This window comes from Dysidea avara, chromosome 9 (assembly GCF_963678975.1).
Source record: "Dysidea avara chromosome 9, odDysAvar1.4, whole genome shotgun sequence".
Taxonomy (NCBI): domain Eukaryota; kingdom Metazoa; phylum Porifera; class Demospongiae; order Dictyoceratida; family Dysideidae; genus Dysidea; species Dysidea avara.
The window spans coordinates 5,962,692-5,973,175 of NC_089280.1; the positions used below are offsets into that span (position 1 = coordinate 5,962,692).

At 37.0% G+C, this 10,484-nt stretch overlaps 1 long non-coding RNA gene across 1 annotated transcript; it reads right to left on the reverse strand.

Moving 5' to 3' along the window:
* Nucleotides 1-267: 267 nt before the first annotated feature.
* On the reverse strand, nucleotides 268-1,107 carry LOC136266646 (uncharacterized). The gene is made up of 2 exons (XR_010706209.1): nucleotides 922-1,107; nucleotides 268-392 (listed from the first exon to the last, which is right to left on the reverse strand). It is a non-coding gene; the product is annotated as an uncharacterized lncRNA (long non-coding RNA).
* Nucleotides 1,108-10,484: the final 9,377 nt, after the last annotated feature.

A 10,484-nucleotide genomic window follows, 5' to 3' on the forward strand; every position in this document is an offset into this window, starting at 1 on the left:
GAGCCCACTTCTGACTTAGAAAATTTTTCTCGTTTGGTGAACTTACCGTTTTTGTTTGTTTTACGTAAAGTCACATTACTGAGGGGGTTGGTGAATCTCGGGAACAAAACCCATCTAAGGTTAAATCTGGTGTAAATTTGGACCAAAAATTGCTCGACTAGTTATGCTAGCGATAATAACAAAGCAAAACGACTGAAGTATGATGTGATAGACCAGCATCCTCCAGGACAAGACACTTATGGCGTACGCGTTGTGATACAGACTACATTATAGTCAATCAACTCAATTAATTTAAAAATGCAATAACATGCACACATGCATGCACATTAGAAACAATCATCAGTTTAGTCGGTGACTTGTGGCTTCCGGATGAATGGTTTTGTATAGACGAGCTGCAGGTTATAAAGGAACATGCACTTGTAAATCACAACAGAAATTGAAAAAAAAAAGAAACAAACAGTTTATATCTCACACAATGTTCCTTAACTGAGAAAGTTAAAGCACACAAACAGTTATTTCGAGTATCCCTTTGATGTGGTTAACACTCTAATTTATGGGGGTATAAATGTGCCATGATTAAACCATGCAGACACACACTACATACACAGTATGACTTTGAAGTGTACTAAGTGGAAGCAAATTTTGAGGTTAGTCCAAGATAATATCGTGGTTAGGGACTAAATGGCTTCAAACCCTTTGGAATGTGTTGGTTTCAATCATTAGACATTTATTCCAACATATGCATAGCTTTAAAAACATCGCATTCAAAAGTGATTGTAATATATGAATATTTTACACAGGTTGTCTACACTAATGCACACGACCAAAAAATGTACTAAATTTCTGGTAGCTAATGCCGAAAATTTTAATTTCGCACACAAATAGGCTTATTTGTATTGCCTTATATACTATAAGCCTCACCTTCGCCCTTATTCGAATTTATAAACGCTATCATAGGGAAAAACCATCTCGCCCAATACTCCCCATTTACAAAGTCCTCTCTAGCCATTTTGTTTTGTGACATCCACAGAATGCATGCTACGTCAAGAAACGTAATTGGCGGATATCACTCATACCATCTTTTATACTATGGAACGGCTGGTGGGGTCTATTCTACGGAACGGAACGGAACGGAACGGAACGGAATGATGGACTAAACTGCGGAACGGAATGCTTTCTCAGATTGAAGCTTGCAGCTTACCATTGCTGTACAAGTTAACAGTGGCACTTCCAGCATGTAATCAAACGTTACCCCAAGAAAGATAAAACGAATTTAAGGATCGATTGTGGGTTCTTGTTGGTTGTCATTAGTAACGAAGTACTAATTGTGGGAATAGCTGACTCAGTGTGTTCATCTTCGGATATATCAAGTAGGGAACTAATGCATGACTTGTTTTTACTAGTATGTGAGTTATTTTTACTTACTTGACTTTAGAATGAGGCCCAGCCTTTCTAATCGGCATAAATCAGTATGTGTATAGCTACACTACAAAGGAAACAAGTATGGTGACAAGCTGAATCAACTCAGAATCTAAAGGAATTTTGTGCAGTGTGTGAGGAGCAAACATTCAGATACCTCAAGGAGGCTATATTGTGAACATCAATGATTCATTAACAGAGTAGTGGACTATTGTCAGATATCTCAGCCTGAGTACTGAGTTGAATTCTGGATGGGGTCTATTTTACAGAATGGAATGCTTTCTGAATCAACTTGCAGCTTGGCTAGCTGCTATCATTGCTGAAATTGCATTTTATCAGTGGAACCTCCAGGAAAATGGAATAGGATAATTATAAAACATTAATTGATTGTTTAGGTAATCATGACTTTATTCAGTCTAATAAACAGATTATATGGTTGATTGAGTGAGGTATCACTTTCAGAATGTTCAGACGACCAGTGATGAGATGCATGGATTCATCGAATTTTTGTTGTGGTTGGAGACATTAAATATCCAAAAACAAACTGACTGTATAATATTAATTCACTTTCTTTATATTTTCTCAATTTTGAGCCTGTATACAAATAATTGAATTTTCCTTGTCAATAGAAATCCTAGAATAAGATGGGAGAGAAACTTATCTTTGTTTACCTATACTGTACAACCAAGAGTTCGTAATACTGATTTGTATGGGGGAGAGTGTCTAACTCTCAGTATGGCCTGTACAAACACCCTGCGTAAAGTTCACCTTTCATCAAATCAACACCTTTACTGGGGGATAGAAAACTGTTGATTAGTGTTGCTGAAGAAGGTAAAGCCTTTGTTCTGAAATAAGGCCGAGGTGTTACTTTAAGCAGGGTGTTTGGTGAATGCGTTCAAGTTAGACACTCTCCACCTTATTATGAACTCTTGGTACAACTTCAAAGGAAAATGAAGAAAACATAGATGAATCAATAAAATCACTACAGTAAGGTGAATTACAGACTAGTGAGATCTTGGTTAATTAATGACAGTGGTTGGAGATTAAGTGTGGTAGCTTCTTGCTCTTGGAAAGTGGAAGTACAAATCAAAATGGGATATCAATTTCATTATGAAAAATTTGTATACATAAATAATCTAGCATTACTATTTCATTTGTCCTCCACTTAAACATGCTACAACAGTACTAGTGTCAGTACATTGGCAGTGAGTCTACCTTGAAATCTCAACTCTAGAGTAGATCCAACACAGGACAGCCCGCACTGTAACAAATACATGTAATCCCATTGTAATTTCATGGACCAGTTGAACTGGGAATCACTTGAAAATAGACAAACAAATTTAACCTGTTTTGTTTGAAGTGAAGCATGTGAAATGTTACACTTAAGAAATCCTAGGATTCTTAGGTGGTATGTAATTAATGTGAGTGTTCCATTTCAGGTCTGACTAGATACATTGAAATTACACACACATCCTGGTCCAAATCACGTTTGCCTGGTGGCTACGGGCATGGTTTCACATGCGGCTTATAATAGAGATTTGGCTGATCTTGGAGTTTTGGCATTTAGCCTGATTCAAGGCTAGCAGTCAGACACATCCTTGAATTGTGCAACAGATAAAATCAGCTCACTATTGAATACGGCATTAGTCCACTGCACCAGCTGTTAATATATAAATAACTCCATGCATACACTTCAGTGATGTTTGCAGAATATACCCTCCTTGCGGTCTGCCAAAATATTTGCTCCTCACACACTGCACAAAATTCTTCAAGTTTTAATTCAGCTGGCTCTTTCCTGTTACCAGTATCTTCCTGCTTGCTTTATTTATACACTGACTTATGACTTGAAAGACCGGCCCAGACTGTTTTCTAAAGTCTAAATAAGAAAAACAGCTCACATAAAGTTCCCTTCCTTATGGATGAACATCACTGATACAGCTCATCCCACAATAATACTTCGTTACTAATGACAACCAACAAAAACCCACAATCGATCCGTTAATTCTTTTTATCTTATGTTTAATCACCCACTGGAGATGCCACTGCTAACTTATAAGGGAAGTTTCAGCAATGGTAAGTTACAAGCTTCAATTTTAGAAAGCGTTCCGTTCCGTGGTTTAGTCCATCATTCCGTTCCGTTCCGTTCCGTTCCGTAGAATAGTCCCCACCGGAACGGCTCGCTGGTGGAATGGAAGGAAATATAATGGTGAATTGAAGCCATTCGTAGGTCGATCGGGTGCAACTTGTGTATGCAAGCATGGTCAGTCAGTTCTTTCGTGTGCGCGTGTTTCATTTCTCATTTAAAAAACCGCGATCAGTGGCATATTTTCCTAGATGAAAGTGTCTTGTATGATGGAAAAATGGCTAGATATGCCATTGTAATACAATGGGTAGACACTATAAAGAATGACGAAATGTAATACCTTATGTTAATAATTCTTTTTCAAAGTATAATAGCTATTCCATTTAAGGCATCTAACCCAGAAAAAGAAGTGGTTACATGTCCATGGATAAAGTGTTATTATGTATGTACAAAAGGGCTGAAATGAAACATTTATCACTAATTACATGTCCGCAGATGACAAAATGTGTTACAACACTGATTATTATAAACTCCCATAGGATACTGTACATAAAATAAAACTCATTATTATGATGGCCGCAAATTGTTGGCTATGCCGTCAACTGGCACTGAAATCGTGACCTGAATGTAAAAAGGCCCACTCACGAATGGACCAGATATCAGACCCAAACCATTTGGTCTCCTGGATTCCAGCGATGGAAATGTTGTAGTTCTTAATCTCAGCAATCAGGAGATCCACTTTCCTCTCCACAGTTGTACTACACAGAGAAATACCAAGAACACAACACACCCGACGATCCACTAGCCCACATACCCATATACACAGACATACATACACACCATGTACAACACACACCATGTACAACACACACCATGTACAACACACACGTACACATACATGCACACACAGAGACAAACACGCATGCACATACACACACAATCATAAACATGTATGCATATGTGCATATATGTACAGTAGTTTTAAGGTGATAGTTCCAGGAATATAGGTGGAACTAGCTGCTTTTATGTGTTTATTATAATACTTTCATGAGAGTGGTATGTAATGAGCGTAAATTCTTTGAAGTGATGTAAAATGCATGTTAATGGAAAAGCACTTTGAAGCCAGGTAAAGCGCTTCTGTAATTGTGCGGTTATCAAAAATAAATCAATGTTATAATATTGTGGCAGGTAGTTATACTCTAGAATTTCTTAGAAATGTACATGTGAATGCAAAAGCAATTTGCAAATTGTGTAGTTGTGGTAGGTAAAAGATTACATTGTGGCAAGCAGTTTGTTTAATATAATTTCTTTAAAGTGATATAATATAAAAGCACTTACACTAATGGCTTGTGTAATTGTGGTGTGTAATGTGTAATAGCTACAATTTATCTAGAATTTAGATTGAAAGGTGCCTGATGTATGTACCTGAACAATACCCATCATTTATTGCTACTCCCTCACCACAAGATAAAGATAAACAAGCTATTAGCGCTACTGCATGGGGATTTTAGTTTTGAAACCAGTATCAAAAAGTTATGATGTTATTCCGAAACATATTATAATGTAGTGAATTCTCATTTCACAACATTTTCACTTGCAGCTTGTGAAAGTTATTAAAATCTAATAAAAGTATATTGTGCATATTCCCATTTCATTACATTTTCATCACCTACAATTTGAGTGACAAGATAATGAAAAAGTGATGAAACATTACTTATGGCTATATTGTAAAAACATTTTCACATTTTTCATATGATGAAAATGTTATGAATATTTATAAGACGAAAATGTCATGACAATTTCATAAACTCAGACTTGAAGCATGTTATATGTAAAATATAATGAATATTTGAGACAGAAAAAATCATGACAGTTTATTTATTATTAACGCTTTACAGTGACCAGCACTGAAGGTCTGACAGTTTCACAAAGTGATAATTAAATCAAGACATTTTCATGACATTTTATTGGACAAGCTTTATTTTATATTAAATTATAGCTCCAATATTTTTATGGTTCCTATAGCTGTGTCATACAAATGTTTGTAGACATATGGTTCTCGTATTTAAAATATAGCCAAGCGACAAGCTGTACCTGATAGCCTGCAATATCTGTATATCCATGCAGAATTACCTAATGTAGCCACATGGCATGTTAAATATAAGCCATAGATACAGTTGCAAAACTTTTCCCTAGTGCTATTCCCGTACTATAGCTGGTACAGCTCAATCTGGAAACTGTGGTACACACGAGAGATGACAAGTTACGAACAGCATTATTTGTTATGTGATAGGAGAAGTGCTGTGTGGGCAATTCTTGATATGCATGTGACACAGGATCTATACATGCATGATATTAAATTTTGATAGGGGTAGTTTGTATTACCGCAGCAGTATGATAAACATAGGCATGTGGTTCCACAATTGATTCCATCTCTTAATATATAAAATTAATGCACATTACAATATTATAACTGATGATGATGTTTTTGTCAGTAGCTAGCTGTACGGCACTGGTAGCCATTAGCTACACTGGGTGCACATGGTAATCGCAACTCTGGGAATAAAATTGTTTAATACACTACAATTTTACAAGGAGAGGAGTAACAGCAGCTGACTCATGAAGATGTTAGAACCCATATGCATATTTCTGCCGCACACGAATACAAATATACTGTATTAAAGTAATAATGAGTAAAACTCTCACTGCACACCATTGCTTTACTTGATGTTCACACTACCGTGTCACCTAAGAAGAGATCGAGCCAGTTTCTTCTCGCACCATGGTGATACAATAGATATCCACTTAGTCTGTATTGCATTGTTTGCTATTTCATGGGTGGGAATAAAGTATGTACATATAAAGTGCAAAATTTTCAGTACGTTAATTTGGGCTGCCCTGCAATCAGAGAGGATAGAAGCCAGATCTTCTTCACAGTCCAATGATGCAATAATATTGGATGCCTACTCTAGAGGTGTGCTGATAATCGGATCACCAAAAGAGATCATGATCGTAGTCACCCTAATAGACATTCAGCTACAATACTCTAATGGAACAGTCACCCTGTATCCAAGAGTGTTCACTTGAATTCATTTCTCATTTAAAAAACGATCAGTGGCATATTTTCCTAGATGAAAGTGTCTTGTATGATGGAAAAATGGCTAGATATGCCATTGTAATACAATGGGTAGACACTATAAAGAATGACGAAATGTAATACCTTATGTTAATAATTCTTTTTCAAAGTATAATTGCTATTCCATTTAAGGCATCTAACCAAGAAAAAGAAGTGGTTACATGTGCATGGATAAAGTGTTATTATGTATGTACAAAAGGGCTGAAATGAAACATTTATCACTAATTACATGTCTGCAGATGACAAAATGTGCTACAACACTGATTATTATAAACTCCCATAGGATACTGTACATAAAATAAAACTCATTATTATGATGGCCGCAAATTGTTGGCTATGCCGTCAACTGGCACTGAAATCGTGACCTGAATGTAAAAAGGCCCACTCACGAATGGACCAGATATCAGACCCAAACCATTTGGTCTCCTGGATTCCAGCAATGGAAATGTTGTAGTTCTTAATCTCAGCAATCAGGAGATCCACTTTCTTCTCCACAGTTGTACTACACAGAGAAATACCAAGAACACAACACACCCGACGATCCACTGGCCCACATACCCATATACACAGACATTCATACACAGACATACATACACACCATGTACAACACACACCATGTACAACACACACCATGTACAACACACACCATGTACAACACACACCATGTACAACACACACCATGTACAATACACACGTACACATACATGCACACACAGAGACAAACACGCATGCACATACACACACAATCATAAACATGTATGCGTATGTGCATATATGTACAGTAGTTTTAAGGTGATAGTTCCAGGAATATAGGTGGAACTAGCTGCTTTTATGTGTTTATTATAATACTTTCATGAGAGTGGTATGTAATGAGCGTAAATTCTTTGAAGTGATGTAAAATGCATGTTAATGGAAAAGCACTTTGAAGCCAGGTAAAGCGCTTCTGTAATTGTACGGTTATCAAAAATAAATCAATGTTATAATATTGTGGCAGGTAGTTATACTCTAGAATTTCTTAGAAATGTACATGTGAATGCAACAGCAATTTGCAAATTGTGTAGTTGTGGTAGGTAAAAGATTACTTTGTGGCAAGCAGTTTGTTTATATAATTTCTTTGAAGTGATATAATATAAAAGCACTTATACTAATGGCTTGTGTAATTGTGGTGCGTAATGTGTAATAGCTACAATTTATCTAGAATTTGGATTGAAAGGTGCCTGACGTATGTACCTGAACAATACCCATCATTTATTGCTACTCCCTCACCACAAGATAAAGATAAACAAGCTATTAGCGCTACTGCATGGGGATTTTAGTTTTGAAACCAGTATCAAAAAGTTATGATGTTATTCCGAAACATATTATAATGTTGTGAATTCTCATTTCATAACATTTTCACTTGCAGCTTGTGAAAGTTATTAAAATCTAATAAAAGTATATTGTGCATATTCCCATTTCATTACATTTTCATCACCTACAATTTGAGTGACAAGATAATGAAAATGTGATGAAACATTACTTATGGCTATATTGTAAAAACATTTTCACATTTTTCATATGATGAAAATGTTATGAATCAAGACACACGGTAGTGTGTCGTGCGGCCCAAGAAGCCGGCGTGCCACCCGTGAGTATATTAACAGGAAGAAATAAAACGCAATTTTCACACCTATGTAGCTCTGTTATCCCTTATCCGATTGGAACCAAATTTGCTAGAGAGGTGCCGGCCAGTAAGGGGAGTTTACACACCAAATTTGAAGAAAATCGCTCCAGCCATTTCCGAGATACGAGCGAACAAAATTTCGTTTTAATTTCTTCGTTTTCTTCTTCTTCTTCTACTTCTTCATTTCGCACACTTCGCAAAATCCTCCATAAAACACGAATGCGTGTTCGAATCGGGCTGAAATGTGGCACACTTAAAGGGCTCATTAAGGCGGATCTCCGTACCAACTTTGGTAGGAATCCGATGAACATTCACGGAGTTATGACAGATTATTTGCGTAAAATAAGGTCGAAGGTCTGTCACGCCTACAAGGTAAACTCCTTTGAGGAATCAGTTGAAAATTGCTATGTGGATGGAACAACCATCGTAGGAGTGCCTTTTTGTGGTTTGAAAGGAATCGGGATAAAGACCACGGAGATATAACACAAAATCCGACCTGTGTCAAAATTACGCGATCGATTTTTATGAATAAAAAAACTATTAGTTTTCGTGTCTATCAGGCAAACCGCTAGGAGCAATGAGCTGAAAATCAGTCTGTAGCTGGAATAATCATCATAGAAAGTCCTTGCAGTAGTACAGAAGAATCGGAGTACAAACCACTGAGTTATGATTCGAAAGGCAACTACGTGTAGCAAATGCGAGATCGAGATACTCTAATAGAACAGTCACCCTAATAAAGCATTCAGCTGCATTTATAATTTACTCAATTATATTATATTGCAAGTTATTCTGTAGGGAATTCAGCTACAAACAAGTCACCCTGTAGTCAGATCAGCTAGAAGAAGGTACCTAATAGAGAGTTCAGCTACAAAGAAACCATCATGTAGAGAGTTCAGCTCAAACAAATTGCCCTGTAGAGAGATCAGCTAGAAGAAGTTACCTTGTAGAGAGTTCAGTTACAAAGAAACAATCATGCAAAGAGTTCAGCTGCAAACAAATCACCCAGTAGAAAGTTCCACTATGAACAGATTATACTGTAGAGAGTTCAGTTAGAAACAAGTCATCTTGTAGAGAGATCAGCTAGAAGAAGTCACCTTGTAGTGAGTTCAGCTACAAAGAAACCACCATGTAAGAGAGTTCAGCTGTAAACAAATCACCTGTAGAGAGTTCAGCTAGGAACAAGTCACCCTGTACAGAGGTCAGCTAGAAACAAGTCACCCTGTAGAGAATTCAGCTACAAACAAATGACCCTGTAGAAAGATCAGCTAGAAGAAGTCACCTTGTAGAGAGTTCCTCTACAAAGAAACCATCATGTAGAGAGTTCAGCTGCAAACAAATCACCCTGTAGACAACTCAGCTACAAACAAACATGCCCTGTAAAAAGATCAGCTAGAAGAAGTTACCTTGTAGAGAGTTCAGCTACAAAGAAACCACCATGTAGAGAGTTAAGCTGCAAACAAATCACCCGGTAGAAAGTTCAGCTATGAACAGATCACCTGTAGAGAGTTCAGATACAAACAAATCACCCTGTAAAGAGATCAGCTAGAAGAAGTCACCTTGTAGAGAGTTCAGCTATAAAGAAACCACCATGTAAAGAGTTCAGCTGCAAACAAATCCCCTGTAGAGAGATCAGCTAGAAACAAGTCACCCTGTAGAGAGATCATCTAGAAACAAGTCACCTTGTAGAGAGTTCAGCTACAAAGAAACTACCATGTAGAGAGTTCAGCTGCAAACAAATCACCCTATAGAGAACTCAGCTACAAACAAATCGCCCGGTAGAAAGATCAGCTATAGTATGTTCACGTTGAGCTGAATCCTGAAAAACAGCTAAAAATCAAAAATGGATTTTTTCTCAACAGAGTTAACATTTCAGCTAACCAGATGATTATTGGTAACAGCAAAGGTGTCAACAACAGACACGTACGGTTTGGCTCCATTACAAGTTCGGGAAAGGGCTGTAATGGACACTGTACTTATATGGCTTCCCCATAGGAAATGTATTGTGAAACTTTTGATTGGCCGTAAATATTATGTCAAACATTTGAACAAGAAGATTTTGAAATATTTTTAGCGGATCAAGCAGTACTACAAATGAGCCAAATTTCAAGATCGTGTGTAATTGCATCCATGAGTTATTAAATGTTTTTGAGGATTCAGCTCAACGTGAACGTACTATAGAAGAA